This window comes from Petaurus breviceps, unplaced genomic scaffold (assembly GCF_028583685.1).
Source record: "Petaurus breviceps papuanus isolate PSGF00001 unplaced genomic scaffold, PetGlider_PUasm1.0 47, whole genome shotgun sequence".
NCBI lineage: Eukaryota > Metazoa > Chordata > Mammalia > Diprotodontia > Petauridae > Petaurus > Petaurus breviceps.
This window is the reverse complement of record NW_027186349.1, coordinates 13,318,198-13,333,966: the sequence shown is the minus strand read 5'-3', so window position 1 is coordinate 13,333,966 and position 15,769 is coordinate 13,318,198.

The window sequence follows — 15,769 nt, the reverse complement described above, 5'->3', positions numbered from 1 at the left end:
CAATTGTTTTAGTGACTAATGAGGTAAAGTTCTCAGCTGAAAGGGATGGGGTATAGAAGGTCACCAGGTAGGAGCAAGGAAACCCCTATGCACATATAGATGTCAAGAGATTGTTCCTGGAGGACAATGGAAAGGCAGCTCCAGGAGGTGTAAGGGTTATGGGATTTAAAGATCTCCCATGCCCCATGGACGTGCTGACATAGCAGAGCAAGAGAAAGCGGAAAGCGAGAGAAAGTGAAAAGCCGAGCTAACGGTCCTGCAGTTGGCGGTTGGCGGCAGTTGCGGTTGCCTTTTTTTTTTTTTGAGTTAGGACCCCTACTGAGCACTGCCAGAGGCCGGAGCTGCTGGGAGCAGGACTTTCTGCTAAGGACTCCTGCTGAGGACTGCCAGGGGCCGGAGCTGCTGGGAGCCCGCTTCCAGGGCGCTGGGTGGTTGCTGTGAGTGGGGAGAGGAGGACCTTTGCCTGAGGTAGCCTGTTCTGTTTTAAAGGCTTGAGAATGTGGGTGCTTTCTACTTTATCTACCTGTGCCAATATCATAACTACTCTGATGGCTTTCACTTTCTGGTTTTGGGACTCAGTCTTTTGGTATCTTAATAAATTTTCTAGTTTATTTCCCCATATGGCAAACATGATGTATTTTGTGATGGATAATTATATCAGCATATTTGTAATCTCTATAGGCATTGTGAATATGGCATTGCTGATACAGGAGGGAGCTCTTTGTACCATACACACATAAGAGCAAAATTTTAAAATAGGTGAAATTTTGGAGATTCCCAGTCTTCATCTGGATCCTTCTGTATCCGCCTCACTATCACTCCTATTTTCAGATTTTCCTTTCTATATTTTCTTCTTAGAAATTCCAAACCAGCTGAACCAAGATGCAGAGTAAAGGGATGGTTTCACCTGAGCTCTTCTCCAAATATCTTTAAATAATGTTTCTAAACAAATTCTAGAGCAGCAGAGCTTTACCCCCCCCCCACCAAAAAAAGAAAGAAATGATAGAGTGAAACAATTTTCCAGCCCAAGACAACTTGGAAGGTTGACAGGAAAGGTCTATTGCACCAAGGTGAGAGAGCAGCAGAGTACTTCACAGTCTGGCCAGCATAGACCTGGCCCCAGCAAACCAGGACCAGGCCTTGGAAGGCACTGAAATGTCAGTGGCAGTGGCTGCTTCTGGATCTCTCACCTCACAGACCATAGGGGGCTCAAAAAACTGGTCAGAAGGAGATTACAGGGGTCTCTTGGCTAGCACTGAGGCAGGACTCAGTTGATTTGCCCATATTCAGACCCAGGTCACACTTCTACAATCCTAGGTTGCAGTCCCAGGACAAGGAGAAGCACTAGCACAGTATGAAATGGAAGAGGTTGGCTGAAACAGGAAGCTAATGCTGTATGTATATAAGGAAAAGCCCCAGAGAGGCACAGTCAGAATTTATTGAAACCAGGATCTGGTGGCAGAGCAGCTACAGAAGAGAGAATGGAGAACTGAGCCAGAATTTCCTGAGAACTTGTGGTGGTGGAGCTTCTTCTGAACAGGATCCCAGGAGCCCAGACCCCAGAGCCAGGAGCCAGGAGTCAGAAGTCCAGGTGACTGAGGAAGCATGACTGGGATGCTGAGACTTTGTTTGTTTGTGTCTTGGTTGAGCCTTGAATTTCTGGAGCCAAAATGGTAAAGGATCTGACATGACCACACCCTGTGAACTTCAGTGTGGAGCAGGACCTACCCAGAGAGCTGGACAAGGAACTGGGAGCTGTCTGCCAGTGAACCCAGGTGAAAGTCTGGTGAATTCAGGTAGAATCTGGGACCAAGGAAGGAGAGCCAGGGAATCTGAGAACAGGCCCCAAGTCAAGATGAAAAGACCTCTCCTTGGGTACTGAGTAATTATGGAATTATTGTTTACTAGTGACCTAAGTGGTGGAGGGTTTTGTGTGTGATACTTAATAGTTGATTGATGAACAAGTGACTGATCTGAGTTAATCAAGACTTTGCCCCAAGAGTGGAAGACTTTATTGTATTTTGAGATGATTGTTACTGATAAGCGACTGATTAGGTCACTTATATTATATATTATGTAAGTGACTTATATTAAATCACTTATAACTGAGAGTTAACTTAGTTGCCCCATGAGAGGAAGATGTTGACTATTGTACTTTGACATGATTTGTTACTAAGTGACTGAGTTAACTTAGTTGCCCCATTAATGGAAGACTTTGACTATTGTACTGTGAGACCATGTTGTGAATATTATATTGTGATTTTCTGTGATAAGTGGTAATATTGTGAATGCTGTACCTTGATTTTCTGTGAAAGTTTTGCTTTGATTTGTTATGGAATAGAGTGATCACTGTACTGTGTAATCAGAACCTTAAAAGCTGTTCAAAGTAGCATTCTTCTGGAAACCTGCTTGTGCATGGCATTACATTTGAGGTACTATCGATTCTATTTGACATCTTATGAGTCATCTGTCCTGTGTCAACCAACGAGCCATTTACTTAAACTGTGCCAGATTTAAATGGAATACTGCACCTCTATCTGTAGGTTTCAGAATCTAGCAACTATTCATTACAAAAGTAAACCTTTAAACAAGAAACTCCATATTTAAGACTAAAAATTTCATTTTTATAATATGAAGAAAGCAGCAAAATGTCAGTACTTCATTCTTAACTTCACCAGGACACTAACATTTACCTTTCTTTTACATGTCTCTTTCCCTTTTATCAACTTCTTTTGATAGTTGTAAAAATATATAGCCCTTATTCATCTTCAAGCTTTACCTTACTAATCCCCACAACCACCCTCCCAAGATAATGACAACTTTTTATCTCTATTTTATTGATGAGGAACTAAGATTCAGAACAGCTAAATGACTTGCCCCAAGGCTTTGCAGCAAGTTTCACATTAGGGAAATCAAATCTGCAATTCATCAGTCCTACTCTTCCCGCAGAGCTTTGGGTTGTTTTTCCCTCCCTTCTTCCAGGGTGTCTCAGACTTGAAGTCAAACTGCAGAATGATTGTCCTTTCAAAGGCCAGGAGTCTGCAAGAAAGGTGAGCTAGGATGAACTTTGCAGTATGACCAAGACTTCTCTTACCTGCTCCAGCTTGTTTCAGCAGAGAAATAAAATTTCAAGTATTTCTGAGAAATCTCTGGTATTTTAAATTCCCATTTCTTCCCCAAAACTTCAGCAAACATCTTTGCCTTAATCTCCTAACAGCTTGATTTCATCTGCTTGCTAGGTTTCAGTTACTTTTCCAAAGACACATATAAAATTATTTTCTGTACTGAGAAGCTAAATCACATTAAGTCACAGATGAGTCACTATAAAGAAGGGAGGTTTGGGATGAATGAGTGCTAAGGAATAGAAGAAGATTAAAGTATATAAATATATAAGTTAAAGATAACTGTGTGTGTATGTGTGTGTATAATGTGTGTATGCATATATTCATATATGTGTGTATGTATATATTTTCTGTACATGTGCATATGTGAATGTATACATGTATATGTATATATAAAGATATATACATATACTCCAAATATCTTTTACATTTCCCTCTTAAGTCAACAATATTCCTTGCACTGCTTTCTTACATGGGGTATATGGGGTATTCAGGGAGGGCTAACACCTCTGGTATGAAGATTTGCCAGCCCTTTTGAGGGATGTTCATCCACTTTTGGTTTTCACTCTCACCTATCACCTGTAGACATGCCCAGCAGTCACACCCTGGAAAAACTGTCTCAGCTGATAGGATAAATCAGGTTGGGGGTAGCAGAAATGCCTCACACCCTTTGGTGAATTAGGGGGTGTAATGTAATGCCAAGCAAAGGCAACTTCCCAAGGTTCAAAATACCAGCATAGGTGCTCTCCATTTTATTCAGTGACAAATTAAGAACAGAGAAGATCAAAATATGACATTATTCAAAATACAGCATTTACTAAGTGTGATTAAATAATCTCCAACTACTACCCCACTCCAGGACTTTACATTCATTCAATCAATTACAAAGTCCCTGTTCTAAATACTACTGCACCCCTAGGCTGTACCTTCATTTAGCCCATCACAAAGCCCCTCCTCTCAAATGGAGATTAGTTTCTAATCATAAGTAAAGTACATTCATTTGTTCAATCATAGAACACAAAAAGATCAAAAGTTCCCCACCCCTGGATCACAATTGAATCTACCCCAGAGTTACAACAAGTTTAAGCACAGCACTTAATACCTAAATGGAGGTCTTTTCTTCATCTTGACACAAGGCAAGTTCTCAGCAATCTTTGTTCCTGGGGAGACAAAGCTTAGCAAGGCCACAAGATACATTGCCAGTCTCTTCATTAATTCATCCTCTGTCTGCAGAACAGTCCTAGGACCCCTGAAAACATTAGCAAAACCCTCTCCCAGGATTTCTGTAAACATACAACAAGAAAATCCTTCTTCAGAGCTTCGGAACCAACAGCAAGGTTCCAAGAATTCCGTAACAATAGCAGAGAGTATTTACTCTCTGTCTGCAGAACAGTCTCAGTAGCTCTGAATCAACGGAAAGGTTCCCAGACCCCTGCAACAACAGCACTGTCCTTCACCAGTGGACAGTATTCACTCTCTGTCTGCAGAACAGTCTCAGGAGCTCTTAACCAACAGCCAGGTCCAGACCTTCTGCAACAACAGGACTGTCTTTCACCAGTGGACAAATCTGGCAAAACAACATCAAAACAGACAGACAAAGTACCAGCAAAACAGCCATGTCTCCTCAGTCCTTGGCAGCTCCGGGAGCAGGTCTCAAAAGTCCAGGGCAATTCAAAGTGGCCCTCAGCAATCCTCTCAGTCTCTCTCTGCCTCCAAAGGTGCTGCTTCCAAAAAGTTCTTCTGCCTCTCTCTTGTGTCTCTCCAAATCTAAGTCACCAGCTCCTCCCAGTTCAGCACTCTCTTTTCACATCAACAAGTCCATCCCACAGGTGGGATTAACAAGCTCTGGGTTTTAACACCAAAAACCAAGCCAATACAAGGGAATCTTTAAATGCCCTTACTTATTACAGGGGGATGTCTACTCCAAGTATGTAAAGACTTCCTTCAGCACAATGAATGGGTGAGAACAATTTGTTACAAGAGGCATAAAAGTCTATGGAATGTTAAAGTTTGGTCAGATGTTGAAAATGCCAAAGACAGCCACTGCATCCTAGGCTGTCACCAGACATCTTGATGTTTGTCTAACCCCTGTACTTCAATGACTCTGGAAGAGAGAGTGAAACTGAGGAGTTTGTGTAACTCTGTCTCACTTAAGCCCAATTCATCCACAAGTCAAGACATCACCCCATGTTGTTGTTAATCCTCTTTGAAAATGAAGGATGAGTTGGCTACAGGCCACAGAGGACCTTAAGAAGGATTTTGAAAACTGAGTAAGAGAAGTGAGGGAAAAACTGGGAAGAAAAATGAGAATGATGCAAGAAAAATATGAAATGAGAGTCAACAACTTGACTGAAGAAAATAACACCTTAAAAAGCATACTAACTCAAATGGCAAAAGAGGCTCAAATAGCCAATGAGGACAATGCCTTAAAAAGCCGAATTTGCCAGATGGAAAAAGAATCTCAAAAGCTCACTGAAGAGAATCATTGTTTCAAAATTAGATTGGAGTGAATGGAAACTAGTGACTTTATGAGAAATAAAGATACTATTAAACAGATCCAAACAAATGAAAAAATCGAAGGCAATGTGAAATATCTCATTGGGAAAACCACTGACATGGAAAATAGATCAAGGGGAGATAATTTTAAAATTATTGGACTACCTGAAAGCCATGATCAAAAAAAAAGAACCTAGAAATCATCCTTCAAGAAATTCCAAAGGAAACTTGCCCCAATATTTTAGAACCAGAGTGCAAAATAGAAATTGAAAGATTCCACTGATCACCTCCTGAAAAAGATCCCAAAAAAGATAACTCTTAGGAATATTATAGCCAGGTTCTGAAATTCCCGCATCGAGGAGAAAATATTATAAGGAGTGAGGAAGAAACAATTTGAATATTGTGGAAATTCAGCCAGGATAACACAGGATCTGGCAGCTTCTACACTGAGGTATCACAGGGATTAGAATATGATATTCCAGAGGTCAACAGAGCTGGGATTAAAACCAAGAATCACCTCCCCAGCAAAATGGAGTATCATGTTTCAGGAGGAAAATATGGTCATTCAGTAGAACTGAGAACTTTCAAGCATTCTTTTTTTTTAAAGCAATTGGGGTTAAGTAACTTGCTCAAGGTTACACGGCCAGTTATTATTTCTGGGTGTGGTGCTGAGTATCTGAGCCCGGATTTGATCCAGGTCATCCCGACACTGGAGCCGGTGCTCTTACTCGCTGAGCCACCTGGCCACCCCTAAGCAATTGGGGTTAAGTAACTTGCTCAAGGTTACACGGCCAGGTGTTTCTGGGTGGGTGCTAAGTGTCTGAGCCCAGGATTCGATCTCCAGGTGTTCTCAACACTGGAGCCGGTGCTCTTACTCGCTGTGCTACCTGGCCGCCCCAACTTTCAAGCATTCTTGATGAAAAAATTAGAGTTGAATAAAAATTTTGACATTCAGATACAAGAAGCAATAGAAACTTGAGAAGGTAAACAGGGAAAAGAAATCATAAGGAACTTATCAAAGTTGAACCGTTTACATCCCTACATAGAAAAACCATAATTGTAACTTATGAAACTTTTCTCAGTATGAGAATACTTGATGGGAATATATATATATATATATATATATATATATATAATGTATGTATATACACACACATATATGTATGTATATATATATATATGTCTATATAGCAGGGTAGATGGGCGTATGAATGCATATGTGAATGTGTGTATATATGTGTACAGGTATACATAGATAAAGGGCATAGGACCAATTCAATAGAAAGGGATGATACTTAAAAGGTGAAATTAAGAGGTGAGAGACGAATATAATGAGAGGAGATGGGGAGAGACAGAATAGGATAAACTATCTCATATAGAAGAGGAAAGGGAAAATGGTGACAATGGAGGGGAAGAGCAGGAAAGCAAAAGGAAAGGGTCAATCCTATTCTCATTGAATTTCACTTAGGGAGTGAATGACATACACAGTAAATAGAGTATCTCACCCTACAGGAGAGTAGGAGACAAAGGGATGAGAGGAGATGATGGAAGGGAGGGCAGGCTAGGGGACAGGGAAGTTGGAAGCACCCACTTTTGAAAAGGGATGGATCAAAGTAGAGAATAGAACAAGTGGGAGGTGGGATAGGAGGGAGGGAAATAAAGTTGGTCTTTTTCAATATGCCCACTATGGAAACATTTCGTATAGCTACACACATACAACCTATACTGAATTGCTTATCTTCCCAGTAAGGGTGGGTGACAAGGAAGGAAGGGAATGAATTTGGAATCCAAGCTTTAAAATCAAATATTAAATATATATATATATTATTAATATTATGTTACATGTAACTGGGAAATAATATAAAAAGGCAATGGAGCATAGAGGTCCACGGTGCCCTACTGGACTGTTAGAGGGGGTATGGGAGAAGATATAGGAAAGAGCAGATTGGAGGAGGGGATATCAGTGGGATCGCTATTTGGGGGTGGTGGGTAGGGGGAAAAATGGGGAGAAAATTTGTAACTCAAAATCTTGCAGACATGAATGACGTAAACTAGAAGTTAATAAAGCATTGGAAAAGATTAAAAAAAAAACCTGTGTAACAGAAATAAAATAAAATAAAATAAAATTACCCTGGAAATCTAATTGGCTCAGATCATCAACTTAATTTTCTGATGGTCTAGGAACAAAATGACCAGGATAGGAGGGCTGAAGCTCCCCTCCTCCCTTCAATTTATAAAAACAGATAATCAACATAAATAATTCTGAGAACTTGTGCCCAATTTAGTCTGTGCTTTATCTGGGATGAATATCCATTTTCTGCTCGGAATCTTTTCCTCTGCAGTTACTATGGCTAAGTAAACTTTCTTTTAAAATTACCTGTTAGATTCCAAATATCTAGTTCATTATAATTTCAGACCTAAATTACCAAGGGACCAAACTGATCCAGGCCCAGTCCATGATGCTGGATATCTTGCTCTCTGTCCTGATTCTGTACACACTCCCACTCCCTAACCCCTTTCCACCTTTTGCTTGTGCTCTGGAAAAAGCAATCTCATTACTGCACCTATTGTTACTAGAAAAGATCTGACTGATCTATTACCCTAGGACTCTATTCCTTATCTGTACAACTCCACAGACCAAATCTCTCTTGCCTGGTTAACTTTCCTTTATACATTTTCTATCCTTGATTAATATCCTCCTTTAATGAGGGTAGGAATTCTCTAATTTTTTTTTTAATTCACTTCTCTAAGGCTGCCATTATGTCCTCCATATAGCTTGTTTGTACATAGCTGTTTACATGCTGTCTCTCTGCATTTGACTGTGAGTTCCTTCAGAGTGGGGCTACTACTTGCCTTTCCTGTATCACTAGGCAAATGGCTGTTGACTAAATGCTTTTCTTTTTTTTTTTCATTCATTTCAGCTTCTATTTTCTATTCTGTTTTTCAGAGGACTGTCCAGGTTATCTTTCTTGTACTTTATGATGATATAAGACATCTTAATTCTAAAATCTTTAGAAGCTTTGTTATTAGTAAAATATAAGCCACTGACACTGGTGACCAAAGCTCTCTACAATCAGTCTCAAATTATTTTCCAATTTTGCCCTATTCTATTTTTCTTTACACACTGTATCTTCTAGATAAACTAGACTGGTCATGTTTCTTTATTCTCATCTCCTGTCCCAACCCACCTCCATGATTTTTCTCATGCAATGTTAATTTCTATAATAGGTTGCTACAACTCCCTTCTCGATCTGCTGAAATTCTTTCTTTAAGGTCCTACCCAGATATCATATTCATAAAGTATTCCCTGATATCTCTCAACTCAAGACAAAATTATCTCACTGCCCCCCCCAAAAAAAATGTTTCTTGTCCTCTGCTGAGACTTCTCCTTTGAACCTATAAGAACATTTCCTATCTCATAATGATCTGGTTATCTATGCCTTTCCTGTTTTTTCATTGTAAAGTCTTTCAAAAGATGGAGGAAGCAACAAAGGGGAATTCTATTTTGCATCAGGTTTTCATTAACAGGTAGGAAATGCTTGCTTAAGTAGAAATGATGGACATTCTGAGGGAGAAATGTTCACTCACTTTAAAATTTGTGATAGGAGGGAGAGAATTCATGCATAATCTGACATACAACCTAAAGTTTTGGAAAGGACATTTAAAGAGATCAAAGGAAAAAGAGATAGACTGTCTTGGACTAAAATGCTACCAGAGAGGTCCTCACAGGAGAAAGTGACATGCTTAAGAATGAAGTCCTTCTGACACAAATGGTAACAATTACAATGTGGAGGAGATATGGGATTGTTTGAAGAGACCAGTATGGATGGATAGGGAGCCCACAAATTTTGATTTACAAAAGAATGGTGAAGAAGATGAAAGACCAGCTAACACAGATGACTAAAGGAGCATTTTATGATCAGGAATACCAGAAATGATAAAGCTTAGAATGTGCTGAGGCTAGAAATGTGAGTTACAGTAGAAAGTTAGCCAACAATGTAAAAAAAAATATATATATACATATATACACATACATATACATATATACTTGTATGTATGTGTGTATAATTGCAGTTTCCCTCCAACTTTTAAACAACAGTGCAAACATAGCTCACAGAGGGTCTGGGTTCAATTCAAGGCACTAGAACAGTGAGAAGCAATATGTGGTAGTCCAGATAACTTTTATTCAATAACTTCACTTTCTTACTGAAGCGTAAAACTCTGATAGAGAGACTACAAAAGAGAGCCCAAAGAAAAAATATTCTGGCATTTCTGGTTATAGCTTTTGAGAAAAATAATTGGGTTAGTTCTTTCTATGCAGTCCATTCCTGAGTAAGTAACCTTGGGAGGCACAGACTTACCTAGGCAATTACAGTTAAGGAAATTTACCTGATCGGGTTCATTTCCACCACCTGATAGATCCAGAAGGTGTGAAATATCACTCTGTTTCCCTGGGAACAGACCAGGGTCACCACTATATGTAACAACCAGTAGCAATACATTTACTGACTTGGTTTTAACATCTTCTGCAAATTCTGTTTGCTGTATCATGTTGCTTTATTTTGGGAAGAACATGATTAATTCTTTTTAATATTAAGAAAAATGAAAAGCACTATATAGCAAGCAGTTTTATTTCACCAAGCATCCACATGCCAAGAGATCTGCAATCATCTATTACAAGGACTCTCTAAACTTCTATTCACTGCTTTTGAAATGGAAATGGGCATTCTCACCTAAAGTTTGGTAGTGTAATTGTTAGAATACTAGTTTTAAATTCCCCACAGAATGGAGTTAATTTGATGTCTTCCCAATCTCTGCTTACAATAGTTGATACAAGAACAGATAATTGGGTCATTTTCCATTCTCATTACACCCTAAGATTGTTCTGAAAATGAATTTATTTGAGCCATTCATCTTTCTTCTCAAAAATACAATCAAAAGAAAGAGTTCATCAAAGAATTTCCTTGATTTTTGTTGTTGTTCTTAATCTTTATGATTGGTCTAAAAAAAAAGTAGATAGGAACACCAAACACAGTCTATTCTAGGTATTTTACAGTTTTAGGATTGTTCCCTTGAAATAAAAGTGACGATTTTTTTCCTTCAAAGTCCTTTTAATAAGTTCATGAATTACAAAACAGCTAGAACCTCATGTTCCTATACAGTGGTTTTAATATAAATCCACTTTTAAAATACCTTTGCAACTTAAAATTATTAATTAAAAATTTGCCAAAACATTGCTAAGGGGATGTTTTAAGTTCATGATGCCAATAATCCTATTTTGAACAAAATGAATACTTTCTACATAGGGTGAGGCCCTGGGATATATACAGTTCAACTGTGAGAAATGAAATGCTTTCTGATTTTTCCGAATTTGATATGCCGATGAGAAATGTATTCTTCTGGTAATGGGCAATTACACATTTATATGTTCAGCTATACACAAGCGGTATGTGTGTGTCTGTGTCTTTCTATAAGGAGGGAAGTAGGGAGAGAGGGAGATTGGAGGGGAGAGGTAAAGAGGGAGTGGGGGGAAGGAGAAAGGAGAAGGGATGGAATGGAATTTGTTGTGGTTTCAGATTTTTTATATTCATTACTGTACTTTCTGAACATGAAAAACAGCCTCTAAAAAGAAGCTCATTCTCATGTTGAGGGGAAAGGTTATGAATAAAAAAAGATAAGCAGTTTATATGGCAATGAGAACATTTGCAATGTTTGATGTTTGCCCAGCACCCCAAGTGTTTCCATGTAGAGTAATGTACAATTTTTCAAGAGTAGGACTGTCAGGGCTGACTGCATTAACCTTGAAGCATTGGTCCCTCCAGTTGTAAATTTCTTCAACCTAATGATGTGAAACTCTTTGAAAGGAAAAAAAAAGGAGTCTGGGTGAAGAAAACAAAAACAGAAGAAGCAGCAGAAGCCAAAGAAGAACAACCACAACAGCAACAACAAAAACAACAGCAATAACAACAACAAAGAAGAGGAAGCCTTGTCTCAGAGAAAGCCAGAATTGTCTCTGTTCAGTCTCAGTTCAGAAATAACCTTTAGGCTAAAAAATCCAGATTGACCTAAAATAGTCTGAAGAGTCCCTTAATTTTCACAGGGAACTTGAAATATTTATTAAGCATGAATGTATTCAATTCTCTCTTACACCAGTCCCCAATATTGTTATTAAGAAAATAAAACTAGAAAAATAGGTGCCTTTTCCTCACTAGAGAAATAAATATCCAGAATGCATAGAATTATGACCTCATCCATTATTATCATCAGAAGAGATCTTAGAGATCAACTTATGATGGTAACTTTGCTAAAGTATAAGCAAGGAACTCTAGATGTGAAATTCCATTGTCTGGCTTCAAATCATGTTTCTTCTTTCATTTACCCACTTTATATCTTTGGTCTAGTTTCCCCAGGCTACAGTTTCCTCATCTGCAAAAGGAGGTGACAAAAAACAGTATCATCTCCCTGATATGATGTGGTCAATGAGGTCAAATTACAGTAAACATGTAAAATGCTTTGCAAATTGTAAAGTCCTACATGTGTCAGTTCTTCTTTTCTTTATTTTTAGCTATTAGTTTGTTCAGTGCTACTACAGAAAGTCAATGATTGAGCCTGAAATATAAGGCAATTTGGATGGTGTTGACTAAATGATGAATCAATATTTCAATTAAATGGATGGATATATGGATGGATGGATTGACCCCAAATATTCATTAAATATTCAATGTACTATTCACTGTGCTAAGCATTGAGGATGTATAAACAAAAGGCAAGATAGCCCCTGCCTAAAAAAGAAAAAAACTATATTTACATAGAGGGAGACAGCACATATAGGTAAGTGGTGACAATGGACAGTTATTTCCCTTTGAAAAGCTATAGGAATGTTTAGTGGCACCCTTTTCAGGAGGAATGACAAAGTTGATTTCATTATGGTTCCAGAATTAGAAGGGTGGGGGCAATAGGACAAATAGACTGAATTTGTGTATTGACATGGTATTATAGGAATGTAAATTTTTAAGATCTTCCCTTCCCCTAGGCCCTCTGATAGCCTTAAGTGCACCTGGAGCCTGTGGTGGGAGGCTTGTTTTTCAGGAGATACTTCTTGATTGGGCAGTGGGTGAAGAGGGTTGTGACATTCTCTGAGCCAGGAGAAGGCTATATAATCCTTGATGTGAGGCTTTGTTTTGGGGCTCACTTTGAGAAGTGTTGTGTGATTTGACCAGACGAGACTCTGGGCAGCCGTTGAGAACCCCCTGTCTTTGAAAACCTAGATGTTAATGCTTCCCTCTCTGGTAACTCTGACTAGGTATAGATGTAATGGTTGGACAGTTGGAGGCCTGTCTGCTTGATCTGTTTGTTCATCTGTCTTCTTGTAACTTCTGCTTGTAACCTGTCTGTATACTCTGAAGTTTCAGGTGCTGACTTTTCTCCCCTGAACTAGGTAAATGATGTTTGATTGATTAAAACAAGATTGTTAACCCATTTTGAGTTGCTTTCCTTTAGAAAAGAAGATCTAAGAACCCGTGTTGGCTGCCACCCTGGGGACACTGGGGTACTTGCTGCTACACATGGGTACTGATAAGATCACTGGTGAGAAAAGTGCTCTGTATTCCTATTGAGATGTAATGTTTAATCAACTCCTCAACTTATAGTCAGTAAACAGTGGGAGGTTGCTTTGTTGGCTAAGGATATCTTCAAAGGAGTAGGGAAGAGTTGAGTAAGAGATAAAACCAAACTAAATCTAAGAGCAAAAAGAGAGAAAGAACTTCTCTTTCAACCCCAGTAGAACATGTCATAATGCAATCCACCTATGACATCTTGGGTTCAAGTTATCTTATGTGATAATGAAATTAAGTGCACAGGAGTACCATTTTGTATGTTCAACAACCCATTTGTTTTCTGGTCCTGGACTTTAAGACGCCTCATCACATTTTATTGGGGATGTGTTCAGAAAGGGGGCTACCATTCAGAGAATAGGGAAAATGTTAGACTTTGGCACCAGAAGACTGAAGATTACCTAAACCAAACTAAAGCATCTAAAGAAATAGGGCTAAATCTCAGGGGAATACTGTTGATCACAGTGTTTTCTTTTTGCTTTCTTTTTGACATTTCAGGTCACTGCCATCCTGTAACTTCAGATTTCAGAATTTCAGAAACCATTTTTTCCTCTTCCAGAATCTATCCCCTTTATTGCAATATATCAACTCAGTTTACTTTGCCTGATATTTGCTTTGGCTGTTATCCACTTCATTTCCCCCTGTTTCCTCTTAAATTTTTATATGGGAAGCTTGTTGAAGGAGCTGGATTGACAGCAAAAGAGATTAAAATCTTCTGTTTATTCAGAGAGAGAGGAAAGAACAAAGCAAAAAGCTTGTAAGCTTTTCCAACAGACTACTCTCTGATAAACCTAACTTTGAGGCCTCCCCTAGCATAGAACAGGCTCATCAGGCCCTTGGCAGTTGCCTCTCCAAAATAAAGTTTGTCAATCTGGGTGGTATGTACTATTCTGCCTTTCTCTCTACCACTAATGTCTTGAAATTTAACTGAAGGTCCTATAAGCAGCAGAAGCACTTCTACCAATGAGAATAAAGGGCACACACCTCTAAGATCAACATAGGCTGATTTTTTTTCTAGCTACAGGGCAACTTTTAGGAGAGAGAGTTAAAGAAGCATATGTTGCTCTGTCTTCTTCACTAACAAGCCAGGCACCTCAAACACCTGTACCTATGATCCTCCTATGAATACCGTCATTAGCCTCAATATGATACCATACTCTAGCAAGGATGGGGAACATAATATCCTGTTGTAAAAATAGTCTGGAATTGCACTTGCACAATGTAACAGATTTTTTTAAAACCTCAGGGGAATTGCTGAATTCAGACTCAGGCAAAAATTTAACAGTACCTGCTAAAGCTCCAGGTTGGGGATGGCTAAGAACTGTAGCCCTATTTCCTTGACTAAACATTTTTTTCTTAATGGTAATTTTCCAGACTTTTCCCTATGCGTGAGGCAGCTAGGTGATACAGAGGATAGAGTACTGGGCCCGGAGTCAGGAAAACTTGAGTTCAAATTTGATCTCAGACACTAGCCCTGTGATGCTGGCAACTCACTGTGCCAATTTCTTCAACTGTAAAATGAGGATAATAACAACATAATAACATCTGTCTCACAGGGATGTTGTAAGGATCAAATGAGATTATTGTAAAATACTTATCACAGTTCTTGGCACACAGGAGATAATATATAAATGCTTATTTTCTCTCCTTCCACCTTCATTAAAACCTTTGCCATTCAGTGGGTCTGCCAAGTGCCACCTACTTCCCAAGGCTTGTATAAAGCCACTATATGAATTTTGTAGAGGGGGCATTCTCACCTTCTAAGACACCATCACAAAATTTTGGATTGAAAAATTGACATATGCCTTATATATAGGATAATACTCACCCCATTTTAAAAATTAAGAAACTGAGGCCCAGAATATTTGAGTGACTTGCCCATGGTTACTTATATATTGGGCATCCAAGGCAGCATTCAAAGCACAATAACATCTGAGGACAAGGTCCTCCAGAGGCAGTTATTTTTTTCCTTCTAACAAGTTGCAGATGCTCCAAAGCTTCAGGTTCAAATATGCCCCAGATGTGGGCAGAGACTATATGGAAAAGAACCAAGGCAGCACAACTGCTCTCTCCCCCCCCCCAAGGGTTTTTTTTTTTTTTTACTATTTCTTCTGAAAAAGAAGGCAAGGATGGACATGGGAACCATGTTTTCCTAAGCAGACATATGCAATGGACTTTGCCTGTTTGTTTAACTTGAAGGCACTATAAGCTTCTGGATGGCTCTATGAGGTAGTGGGTAATTAAAAATATTGTCAATGCACTACATCTCAGGTCCACTTTCTATTCCAGATTTCTGTCTTCCCTTTATTTTCCACTAACAGCTTTGGCAGGTGATTTTTTTTTGTTCATGTGCACAACCAAGAATGTCAAATGCTGTTTGCAAAAATTCTAATTTTACCTTCCTTCCTATTCTTCACAGCCTACTGTATAGCATGTATAGGTTCAGATATTCTCATTCTCTCTCTCTCTCTCTCTCTCTCTCTCTCTCTCTCTCTCTCTCTCTCTCTCTCTCTCTCTCTCTCTCTCTCTCTCTCTCTC